This window comes from Alligator sinensis, unplaced genomic scaffold (genome assembly GCF_000455745.1).
Source record: "Alligator sinensis unplaced genomic scaffold, ASM45574v1 scaffold760_1, whole genome shotgun sequence".
NCBI lineage: Eukaryota > Metazoa > Chordata > Crocodylia > Alligatoridae > Alligator > Alligator sinensis.
Genome location: NW_005841989.1, coordinates 1,309,415 through 1,322,116, shown reverse-complemented (window position 1 = coordinate 1,322,116; position 12,702 = coordinate 1,309,415).

Here is a 12,702-nt window from a genome sequence, read left to right as displayed (position 1 = left end):
AGGGAAGGAAGCAGTTCACCTAAATTATGTCAATAAGGAATTCTTCAGTTTGTGGCTGAAACCAAAACCTGGAAGAAATGTAGTTGCTGGTTGGCTTTAAATTTCTAATTTCTAGAGGTCTCTTAATTCCTTTTTTTTTTTTGCCCCCTTTAAAACATGTCAATCCATTTTGAAACACATATCCTGTTTCAAAATGAAAACTCACCAAGTTTTGTTTTGAAAACGTCTGTACAGAAAGAAACAAAAAATGACTCTTTTGAAACATTTTTATGAAGAAAATGTTGCAATGAAATGTTTTTAATATTTAAAAAAAACAACAGGTTTTTTGGGCCCATGCTATTTGATAACTTCAAACTGCATTCACAGATGCTTTGGTTTCTCTGAGACTGTAATTTCTGGCCAATTTAATAGTCGCTGAAAAACTGTTTCCAAGTACTAAACTGAGCAAAAAGCTGAAGAGATGCACAGCCACAGCAGCACAGAGCAACAGACCTGGAACCGCAGCTGACAGCTTAAGCCATACAAAGTGTAAAGCATGGTTTATAAATCACATGTGCCATAGAATCCCCGAGGCATTGGGATTTATCTCCAGTCGATAGGACAGTGGGGGAATCATCACTCACTCGTTCCTTGCCTTGTGTGTGAGCGATGGAGCCACATTGGTCACCCCATTCCCTGCAAAGCTAAATTCCCCATCCTCCATATTGTCAAGACATGTTGACCATGCCTTGTGTTATATATATGTTTGCTGCAGTATCTACCATAGACTATAAAGTATAGACTGGAGTTTATGTGAATCATTCCCCCTTGTGCTGCATCATGTGTCATTATTTACACCTATACATCGTGAGTGCAAAGTGATGCGGGAAGCTATGGGACATGTTTTACATGATCTTTGCAGAAGTGTGAATGACAGTGCAAGGTGTGAGGTGCTAGGGAGCAGATAGGGAAGGAAGGGGAAGGGGTACAAGGAAGAAAGGAGGAGAAAAAAGGAGGTAGAAACTGGGACTTAGAAAAAAGGAAAAGAGGTGACGACATAGAGTGGCTGAGACAGAGAAATGAAAGGGAGGAAAGAAGGAGAAAGTAGCTTTCTGGCTGAAAATGATAATTTTTGAAGGAAATAAACTTGTGGGCCATGTCCAGATAACCTGTGGGCTGTGTCTGTTTGTTTCCCTGGGGACAAATAGTAGTGGCACACTTTGTGCCACGGCTACTTGCCTCTGGAGAAAGCCTGTGCCGTGCACGCTCTGGTGTGTGGCAGGTTACCCCAAGTGGGATAAGGGAGGCTGGGGTTATCACCTGGGCTGGCCCTAGCAGCCTTCCCTGGGGCCTTGGGGGCCTCGGGGAGCTGTAGCCACAGCACTTCTGCAGCTGGGAGCCTGGCCAATTTTGGGCTGCACATGCTGCTGCCATGCGCACTGCCCTGCTTTTTTTTGCCCTGAGGTTTTTTTTGACCCTTGGATCTCCCAGGGCCAAACCCTGCCCCCCTGTGCTTCAAGCTAGCACCACAATGCATGCCTACATGTGCAATGTGTGGCACCGTAGACGGGTCTGCGGCACCACAAACTGCACGGTCATGCTCATCTGGACGCGGCTGTGGTGGTTAAAATTTCCCATTTGTTCATTATAAAATATTTTTAATGGGATTTTTTTACAAAATTAAAACATCAGCAAAAATAATTGATCTTTTTGATCCACTTTAATAAAGGAGATGTCACAGGAAGGATAAAGTAGGGAAGAAGTGTGATCCCTTTGTCAAGAGGACACTGGATCAACCCGACTCAGGTCAGGATAGAGGGGACACTGTTATTGTGAGGTGGCCGGTGTATGCATGAAACAAGCTGGGGGCTTCAGTTCATGCACCGATGAGCATGTGTCCACCTCAATGGACAGATTGACGTCTAACTGGACTCCTTTCTCACTTCGAAGCTGTTTCCTCCAGTTGAGAGTTGATTCGTATGGTGAGATGGAGCATGTGGGAGGGGGGCTTCCCTGGCCTCTGACTGTGCTGCTGTTCCTTTGGGGACAGAGAGGGAAGCCAAGGCAGGCTTGGACTCTGGGCTGCTCACACAGGAAGTTACTTGTCCTGATGGGCTACTGTGTCCATTTCCATTCATACGTCTAGGCAGCGTCATGGGTCTGCATCCATCGTAACCACCTCAGCATCCTCTGAGCTGAAGGTGTTATTTGGGTTCCTCTGCTTGCTGGTGATCCACGGTTGCTTTTCTGTTGAGCCTTACCCCATGCCCTACCCTGTATAGTTTCTTTGTCCTTATTCTAGATGTACTTGACTCATTTTCAGATCCTTTCCTTTTGCTGAAGGGCAGCCACTGAGATATAGGGATCTGAGCCTGGCTGGCAGCCAAAGCATGGCTCTGGGATATGGGGGTATGAAGCCCTTGCCTAAGGTGAGAGGGGGTGGGAGGATGGTCCTGACCTATTGGGGTTGGGAGGAGATGAGTCCTGATCTTCTGGGTTTAAAGAGAAGATTGGATCGGGAAGGGTTTCCAGCTACTTGGCTGTTGAGTCAGACCCTGACCTGCTGGGGTAAGCATGGGAGAAGCACCCTTCCCTCTGGGCAGGACCTCTCATTCAGTCACCAGACATATGAAAAGACAGGGGAGGATCATAAAGCAAAGTAGACAGTAGCATTTAGGGAAATTAATGTAAATGCACTCCTCCCCACCACAGAATAGGCAGTGAGGCAGTGTTATTCTGTATATTGTCTTTCTTTCTCCTCTTGGCTTTCATCCTTGCAATAGTATCTGTATTTGCTACCTACAGTCACAACATATTTGTCTTTCTCTAGATGTCTCACTTACAGAGAAGCCTTTATTCCCAATAATTTTCAGATGTACTATCCTTATGATTTATTCCCTATTGGTGTTTATCTCATTTTTCCTAATATTACCTTTGTCTCAAAGAAACCTCCTGTGTTTTAGAGCTACTCTCGCTCTCACTCCCTGTAGCCCAAATTTGTCTTCTTTTCATATTTATTTCAGTATTTGTCGTCTTCTCCCCACGTAGATTATATTCTCAGGATTTATTTCTTTTATTCTCACAATCTATACTGGAATCCAGCATGGTTTTTTCCCCTTTTCTCTGCTCAGTCTTTTATTTGTTTAATATTTAAGTGTCTGGCTTTATAATGCTTCTCTTCAAGCTGAGCTTTGGAAGGGAGTGGGGGGAGATTTAGAACAAAGGGTGGGGGAGCCTAGATGCCTGCGTTGTCTTCCTAGCTGTGCCATTACCATGACACTTTCAACAAATCATATGAGGACAAGCTTCTCTAAAGCTCAGCCTCCATTTAGCTAAATAAGGGAGCAGGGGTGTTAGCATGGCAAAATGAAGGCATGTGTGCTTGCTCATGTAGACAATACAAGCTGGTTTTGGCATAGCTATCATAGGTAAGAATAGCCGTGAAGACATGGTGGTACAGACGAATAAGCAAAATCAAAGCCAGCTGGGGATTGTGGCTACATAGGATCATAAAGGACTTAAAGGCACTTTACAAGGTCATCTAGTCCAGTCTTCTGCTCAAAGCAGGATCATCCCTGACTACACCATCCCAGCCAAGGGTCTGTCCAAACTGCTGAAGTTTCTGCCACTGAATGTTCACTTCTACCATTACCCACATTTGCTAGATTAAAACTAGTGCAGGTGTGTCTGTGCTATACTCATGTCTTTACTTTCTTGTCTAGACATACCTTAGAAGTAAAGAGCTGATGCTCTGGGCTCTTTTGAAAATCCATCTGTAATGAGCTGATTTCCTGAAGCGCTGGGCATATGCAGGTCCACTGGAAGCTGCAGTGGAAGGACCTCACAGTGTTGATGTCCTTCCTTTCTCAGGCCTCAGGTTCACCCTTTTATGAAATGGGGGTAAGTTTCATAGTTTCATAGTAGTTAGGGGTCAGAAGGGACCTAAATAGATCATCTAGTCTGACCCCCCGCCACTGGCCGGAGCACACGCTGGGATCACACAATCCCAGATAGGTGTTCATCCAACCTCTTTTTGAATTTACCCAAGGTAGGAGCGAGGACCACTTCGCTAGGAAGTTCATTCCAGATCCTAGCTACCCTGACAGTGAAATAGTGCCTCCTAATCTCTAACCTGAACCTATTCTCCAATAGCTTCTGGCCATTGTTCCTCGTCACCCCAGGTGCTGCCAGGGGGAATAGGGCTCTTCCTATTTGCTGCTGATCTCCCCTAACGAGTTTGTAGGCAGCCACCAAATCCCCCCTCAGCCTCCGCTTGCTGAGGCTGAACAGGTTCAGGTCCCTCAGCCTCTCCTCATAGGGCCTTCCCTGGTGCCCTTCAACCAAGCGGGTGGCCCTCCTCTGAACCCTCTCCAGGCAGGCCACATCTTTTTTAAAGGGGGGTGCCCAGAACTGGACGCAGTGCTCCAACTGTGCCTGGACCAATGTCGCGTAGAGGGGGAGTATCACCTCTCTGGACCGGCTTGAGATGCACCTTTGGATGCATGATAAAGTGCGGTTGGCTTCGCCGGCTGCGGTCTGGCACTGGCGGCTCATGTTCATCTTGGAGTCAATAATGACTCCAAGATCCCTTTCCTCCTCTGTGCTCTCAAGGGGGGGAGCTCCCCAGGTTAGACCATGGCTCCCCTAAAAATAGACCATGGTGAGGACATGATGTAATTAATCCCTCCAGTAATTAATCAACACTATAGTTACAGCCTTGGTGGGGTGGGCTGGGGGTATGCTGTGACTTACTCTATGGGACACTTTCACAACTTTGGACAGAAAGCCTCAGAGAGTTGCTAGCGCAGGGTGGCCAGCCCGTGGCACGTGTATGCAAGCGGCACAGGCAACTGCTGTGTGGAACAGGATCCTGAAGTGCTCGCAAAGAGAGGTGCCTGAATGAAGGGAGGGGAGCCTGAGCCTTCAGTCACATGGAGCAGAGTGGGGCAGGACCCTGCTGTGAAAGAAGAAGTCAACTGTGACCACCCAGGTCTGTGGGTATTGACTTGAGCACAGCTGATGGACAAGAAGTATCTGGCTTTATGTATACCTTTAGGGATTGGATGTATCTTTTAAATTTGTTACTTGGCAAGTTGGGTTTCTTAATAAATAAAGTTTAAAAAATGCGAAAGCCCCTCTCAGTCCTCAGGCATAGTTGCTGGCCCATGGGTGCCTCTTTAGTTTCCTCTGTTTCCACTCCATTAATATTCCTGATCACCTGTATGGGCTGATGAGCTTCTTACAGCCTATTTACCTGCCCTCTCTGGAGAGAAGACCACTTAGTGCGCAACACTGCTATTGCTGATGCTACGTGGATACTTATGACTCCTTGCTGTTTCTTTACTGATAATGTTTGAACCTTGGAAGCAAAATCAACCTAGAAGCTGTGGAGCAGCTGCTTGATGCATGCAATGGCTGGAGCAGCCCGTCCAACTGCATCAGGCCCATCACTTACACCTTATGACAGTGTCTTGGCCGCAGTGACATGACGTATGGTGCAATTTAAAAAAAGAGTGTTTTTTTCCTGGAATGCACACAGGAGGCAGAGAGGCAATGTGTTACAAAGAGAAAACAAACTCATCACCACATTTAATACACCCCAACCTGACCTGCCACAGACTCGCATGCCTTGTCTTAAAGAAATTGTTTGCTTTCTTTCTCTGGGAAATGGTACCATATCACTCTCCCCCACCCCCATCCCTTTACTTACCTCCTATCCATCTTGCAATGTAATTCAAAATTGCCCTCTGGGTAGCTCTCTATAGACTCTCTCTGCTGTATTTCTCTGACCTGAAATGTTCTCTCCACCCCATCTCCTGTTACTTATGCTTCTTGAAACATGTGCCACACCTCCTGATTTTTACCCAGCCAGTCCTGGCTTTGAGAGAACTATCTTAAGAGCATTGAATTGCTTCCCAAATGATTCTAGGGATTAGGACCCTGCTACAGCATGAGGAAGGCTTTTCCTTGCTCTTCCATGGGATGACATGTTACTGAAATCTGTGATGGGATGAGGTTGTGTCCACAATGTCACAATGCAATGGGATGATGTAGCCACACATTGAAGGTATTAAGAAACTGCTAAAATGGATGCTCCCCATAGTCAAGGAACAAATATATAGCTTCCCTCTTTGTCTGGGCCTTCCTCACCTCTACTATAATGATCTTAGCTTTACACTTTGTCTCAATGGGCTCAATCCTGCCAGGGCACAGAACATCCTGGATCCAACCCAGAGAAACACCTAACTACATGCTTAACTTTAAGCCCAAGTCTGCCCCCAATGAAATGAATGGAACTACACACGTGCTTAATGTTAGTCGTGTGCTTAAGTGCTATTCTGGTTTAGAGCCAAATTCATATTAATAAGCACTTGATTGGTAGAGCTGGTCAGCAATATTTCACATATCATATTCTTCTTGGAAAAATATGTGATATTTGAACTGACCATAACAGGGCAGGGGGTCAGACTCAATGAGGGAGACTATCTGAGTATGAGGGAAAAGGGAGAAAGGAGCCAAAAAACTTCCTTGGCTAAACAGGGAAATCCAGGGGAGCCTAAGGGCAAAAAAGAAGGCATATCGATGGTGGAAGCAGGGGGAAGCTACCAAGGAGGAGTAGCTTGGCCCACACTTGCAGGGAGGCAGTTAGAAAGGCCAAAGCAACTACAGAGCTAAGGCTTGCAACACAAATTAAAGACAACAAAAAGTATTTTTTTAGGTATGTAGGGAATAAAAGGAAGGTGCAGGGCAGCATAGGACCCCTACTGAACAAGGAGGAGCAATTAGTGACAAGACAAGGGGGGACAAGACTGAGCTCTTCAATGAGTTTTTTGCCTTGGTGTTTCTTAACAGGGCTCAACATAAGTCTCCTAACGGGCTCTTAGACGGGCATCAGAGGGACACCAGCCCACCAACTGTCAACACTGATTTGGTGCAGAGTCACTTGGATGGACTGGACGTGTTCAAGTCGGCAGTCCCGGATGAGCGGCATCCGAGTGTACTGAAGGAATTGGTGTACTGAAGGACCTGGTCGGTGTCATAGTAGAACCACTGGCACGGCTGTTTGAGTGCTCGTGGCACTTGGGTCAGGTCCCAGAGGACTGGAATAGGGCCAATGTGGTCCCTATTTTCAAGAAGGTAGGGAAGGAGGATCCGAGTAATTATAGGCCAGTCAGTCTCACCTCCATCCTTGGAAAGGTCTTTGAAAAGATTATGAAGGATCATATTTGTGAGAGTCCAGCGGGAATAATAATCCAGCAGGGCAACCAGCATGGATTTGTACCAGGTAGATCATGCCTGACCAATCTGGTTTTTGTTTTTATGACAAGCACTAAATGCTTAGACGCAGGAGCAGAGGTGGATGTTGTTTTCTTGGATTTTAGCAAGGTCTTGGGTACAGTATCTCATCCCATTCTCATAAATAAATTAAGAAGCAGTGACATAGATGTTTAAACAGTCCAGTGGGTGGCAAATTGGCTTAGCGGTTGCACCCAGAGAGTGGTAGTAGACACGTCGGTATTAACCTGGAAGGATGTGGGTAGTGGGGTCCCTCAGGGTTTGGTCCTTGGACCTGTACTCTACAATATCTTCATCAGTGACTTGGATGTGGGTGTGAAGCGTACTCTGTCCGAGTTTGTGGATGATACTAAATTGTGGGGTGAAGTGCACACTCTGGAGGGTAGGGAATGATTGCAGGCAGACCTGGACAGGTTGGAAACGTGGACAGTACACGATAGATTGCAGTACAACAAGGACAAATGCAGAGCACTGCACCTAGGGTGCAAAAATATCCAGCACACGTACTGGCTGGGCAGTGACTCTTTCAGCAGCACAGAAGCGGAAAGTGATCTCAGAGTCATAGTGGTCTCCAAGATGAACAAGAGTTGTCAGTGTGACAAAATCATCAGCAAAGATAACCACAGTTTATCAGGCATCAACAGATGCATGACAAATAGATCCAAGGAGGTGATACTTCCCCTCTATGAGGCATTGGTCAGACTGCAGTTGGAGCACTGCATCCAGTTTTGAGTGCTGTACTTCAAGAAGGATGTTGATAGACTTGAGAGCATCCAGAGGAGGGTCACTTATATGGTTAGGGGCTTACAGGACAAGCCCTATGAGGAGAGACTGAGGGACCTGGACCTCTTCAGCCTCCACAAGAGAAGGCTGAGAGGTGATCTTGTGGCTGCCTACAAAAAGGAAAGCTACACGCCCCTGCAAGCTGATGTTGGGGTACCAGGGTGGGGTAACAAGAAACAATGGTCACAAACTGACAGAGAGCATATTTAAGCTAGATATCAGGAAAAACTTCTTCACGGTATGGGTGGCCAAAATTTGGAATGGGCTTCCAAGGCAGGTGGTGCTCTCTCCTACCTCGGGGGTCTTTAAGAGAAGGCTGGATAGGCATCTGGCTGGGGTCATCTGACCACAGCATCCTTTCCTGCCCAGGCAGGGGGTCGGACTCAATGATCCACAAAGGTCCCTTCTGACCCAAACATCTATGAATCTATGAACATTCTCATGAAAACATTAGTTTTACTTAGGATCCCTTGGGTCAAAATGCAAAAAACTGTCCCAGACTAAGCAGTCACCCTGGGGTAAAGGCACTCATTTGAAGTATAGGAAACCTAAGTTTAAATACATGGTCCACCTATACACATGCAGCAGGGCTGCTCTGACATGCTGTAATTACAATGTGTTGGAACAGACTCTATTAACTGCGCTCCAGCAGACTGCAGCATCTTATGTATCAGCATCCCTGTTGCCAAAGGGTGCTTGTACACACAACAAAATTGGCCTTTAAAGTGGCTTATTTATTCTTTTGCACCACTGTAATAGTGTCACTGTTTACACATTCCGTGGCGTATTTTGCTTTAATTTCATGATGATGTACATGTTTGGTGGTGTATTTTGCTTTAAACGGCCTTGTTACATAGCAAGGTAAAACCCATCTAAGGCATTTTATTTCGCTACATAATGAAGTGCAACAGTGCACAGGGCGCTGGAAGCCCAAACGTGCTTGGGCTTGGTGGGCTTCCAGAGCCCCGTGCACCATCCCTGCTACCTGCTCCCGCCACCAGCACACCCAGCCACCCTTCTGCCACTTTGCTGCACTTCTCCAGGGGAAAACCAACCCATTCCTGGGCAGTCCCAGGCAGCGGGAAGGTGGCAGGGGCGGTGCATGGGGTACTGGAGCCTACCTGCCTCTCCTGTGCCTGGGGGGCATGCTGCCAGCAGACCAAGTGGCCCCTGAGATGCGGGGGACCCCAGACCTTCCCTCCATGGTGGTGGCACCCCCCCAGGCGGCACCTGCCCACCATCCAGGTGGTCCCGGGGGGCACTGCCACTGCAGAGGGAAGCACCAGGCCCCACGCAGCTCAGGGGCTGTGTAATCTGGCGACAACTCACGCAGGCAGGCTCCACTGAAGGAAAAAAAAAGAAAAAAGTGGTGAGGAACTCATCTTTTCTTTTTTTCTCTCTCTCAAAGCCTGCCTGCCTGCGTGAGCTACGTGAGGCCCAGTGCTTCCCTCCGTGGTGGTGGTGCCCCCTGGGACCACCCAGGTGGGCTGCTAGTGGGTGGGTAATGCCTGGGGGTGCTGTTTCAATTTAGGGAGAGCTAAACCCCCATGATGTGTACAAGCACCCAAGAAAGCTTACTACATACATTAGTAGGAGCGTTGCCAGCAGATAAAGGGAGGCGATTATTTCTTTTCAGCACTGGTGAGGCCGCATCTGAAGTCCTGTGTCCAGTTTTGGGCTCCCACTAAACAAAGGATGTGGGCAAATTAGAAAGTCCACCGGAGGGCAATGAAAATGGTTCAGGGGCTGGGGGACATGACTTCTGAGGAGAGGCAGAGGGAACTGGGTTTATTTAGTCTGGAGAAGAGGAGACTGTGGGAATTTGATAGCAGCCTTTAATTACCTGAAGGGGGGATCAAAAGAGGATGGAGCTGGACTGTTCTCAGTGGTGGCAGATGACCGAACAAGGAGCAATGGGCTCAAGTTGCAGCAAAGGAAGTTTCGGTTAAATATTAGGAAAAACTTTCTCATAAGGATGGTAATAAAGAATTGGAACAGTCTACCTAGAGAGATTGTTGAATATCCATCCTTGGAGGCTTTTATGACCTGGGTAGACATAGCTTTGGCTGGGATGAAATAGTTGGTGATGGTCCTGCTTGGACCACTAGGTGATCTTCTGAGGTCCACTCCATCCCTAATTTTCTACGATTTTACAAGAATACTAAATCTGTGGACTGTTAAGTGGTATTAAAGTGAGAACGTGCTGTGAGCAGTCACACATTACGGGTTAACGCCATTTCTTCCCTGACCAGTTCTGACTTGTCACTAGAGGGCTGGTGAGCAGGGGAATGGCTAGAAACAGGACACCTGCTCTGGGAGGGCAGGTGTTAGGAGCAGTGCATCCTGGGATGTTGGAGCAACACAAATTGCTAGTTTTATCTCCATGGAGCAGACTGAAGTTACCCTGAGATCACTTACCATAGCTTTGCACATCACCAGGGTCTACAGACCATTAGAGCATCCTTGGCACTGCTTTAATTTATACTTAATTGCCTATGGTGCCAGTGACACCTGCTTCTCCCCAGCCATGTCCCTCATACTAGGGGCTGCTATGTGGTGTGGGGAGGAACTACTTGTGTGAAGGTTCTCCCCATGCAGAATATCCCCCATAGCCAAATCCACTAGCTTTATGGCTCCTTTGCAGTACAAGAGTCGCACAAAGGGATTTCCATGAGCAATTACGAGTAAAAGAAGCATAGTCCTTGCTCGGCTCCTACACATAGGGTGAACTTTACCTTAGCAAACTCCAAAGGCAACATGAGTTCTGCTTTTACATTTGTGGACCTTCTCTTTTTCACTGAGATTTCCAATGCTAAAGACAAGCATGTCAATGCAATCCCTGCAGAGATGTAATACCTCATAAGGTGTCCATACAGCTAATTGTCTTCCCCCCGCTACTAGACGCATCTACACGTTCATTGTGTACTTAATTATAAAAGGTGCTAACTTAATGCACCGTAATTGGCTCTACTGCACATTAGCACAGATAAATACTTTTTAAGTGATACTTAATGCTTATTAGATTCATCTACTGCACATTAGCACATTAGCATGGTTTTTGCCAGCCGCACTAATGTGCAGTAGAATTAGTTCAATGGTCATTAAGCGTCTCGTGTAGATGCACCCACTGAGGGAGAAATTCCTTTTAGGAGTTGAGCTTTCCCAATCCCGAGGGACATTTTCTATAGGACTTTCCTTTTATTTTCATCCTTAAACTTTTTGCCTTCATGAAATTAAAATCACACTTGTCTTTTTTTCTTCTCTTGGCAAAATGCAGCTTCCTGGGAAACCTTTCAAATTTTTTGCATGTGGAGATGAAATAAAGTACGTCTCAGCTGCTGAGACAAAGCAGGTTCCCTTTTGTACCAAGGGGGTGGACAATAGGAACTAAAACTGCAGATGCCTTGTTTCATGTCTTTTTAATTTAAACTGTGGGAGGAGGCTGAGATTGTGGAGGTTTTATTTAATAACTTTTATTACCCCACTTGTGTTTTTATTTTCGGGAAATAAAGATGTCTCCCTGTTTTGATGGTTGGATCTTTCTGAACACCCCTGAAGCTTCCATATAATCTTTTCATACATTTTTAAAAAAGCCTTGCATTCTTCTCATATGGTAAGTAGCCTCCCCTTACATCTGCCTCTGGTTGAAATTTTGGCCTGTTTCACCATTAAAGACTGCAGCCACCTTAAAGGAATTCCTGATAAAGGAACAGAAGTGCTGGATTAATCACATTCTCCACCCCCTTCTCTGCACATATGGACACCCTCAGAGGATCAGAAAGATGGCAGAAATAAAAGCGCTCATGGTTGCAAAGGAAGCACCGATGAAGGGACAGGCTTGTCAGAAAGGGAAGACCACCCAGTGACACATATGCATCCTCTAACATATCCAGCTGGGGAACAGGTGTCCAGGCTCCTGGTTGCCAACCCCACTTCTGTCATTGTTATTTATGCTTGGAGGCACTTGGAGGCATAAAGCACCTTTTTGCTCTTTGACCTAGCACCTCTCTGAGGTGAGTAATCATCATCTTGTTAAATGAAGATGATTTAACACAAAGATAATCATGTTAGCATGAAACAGCGGTCCAACGAGCTTAAGTGAGTTTTCCAAGGTCGCACAGTCATTTGGAAGCAGAGCCAGTGTTTAGGCCATTTAAAGCTCCTGAGTTCTAATCTGCTGCCCAGTCCACTGGACTCTGATCATCATGCCTCATGTTGTGTGCCTAGGTCAGGCATTTAACTTCTCCGGCCTGATTTTCTGCTGTTACTCAGCTCAGAGGAAGCATTGTGAAGCATAATTGATTTATATTTGCAAAAGATTTTGAAATCTTCCAATGGAAATTGCTACAGAAATTCAGACTGTTGTTAAGAAAGCATTAAAATCCCGGAAATGAAGGCCTTCTCACAGCATAGCACTTTGATTATAAGAGCCCTTTTCTGTACGGCAGCCAGCTGCATCCTGGAGATTCAGGGTAATATTTTCCAAAGAGTCTATGTGACTTAGCAGGATAAATCCAACTTTCAAAAGTGACTTAAGCCAGAGTCCAGCTGGCAGGAGTCTGTGGTGAAGCCTTTGGTTTGGTCTTGATGAAAAGCATGGTGGATGCCACAGCTGGGGACGGCCTCATCTGAAAATGGCATTCC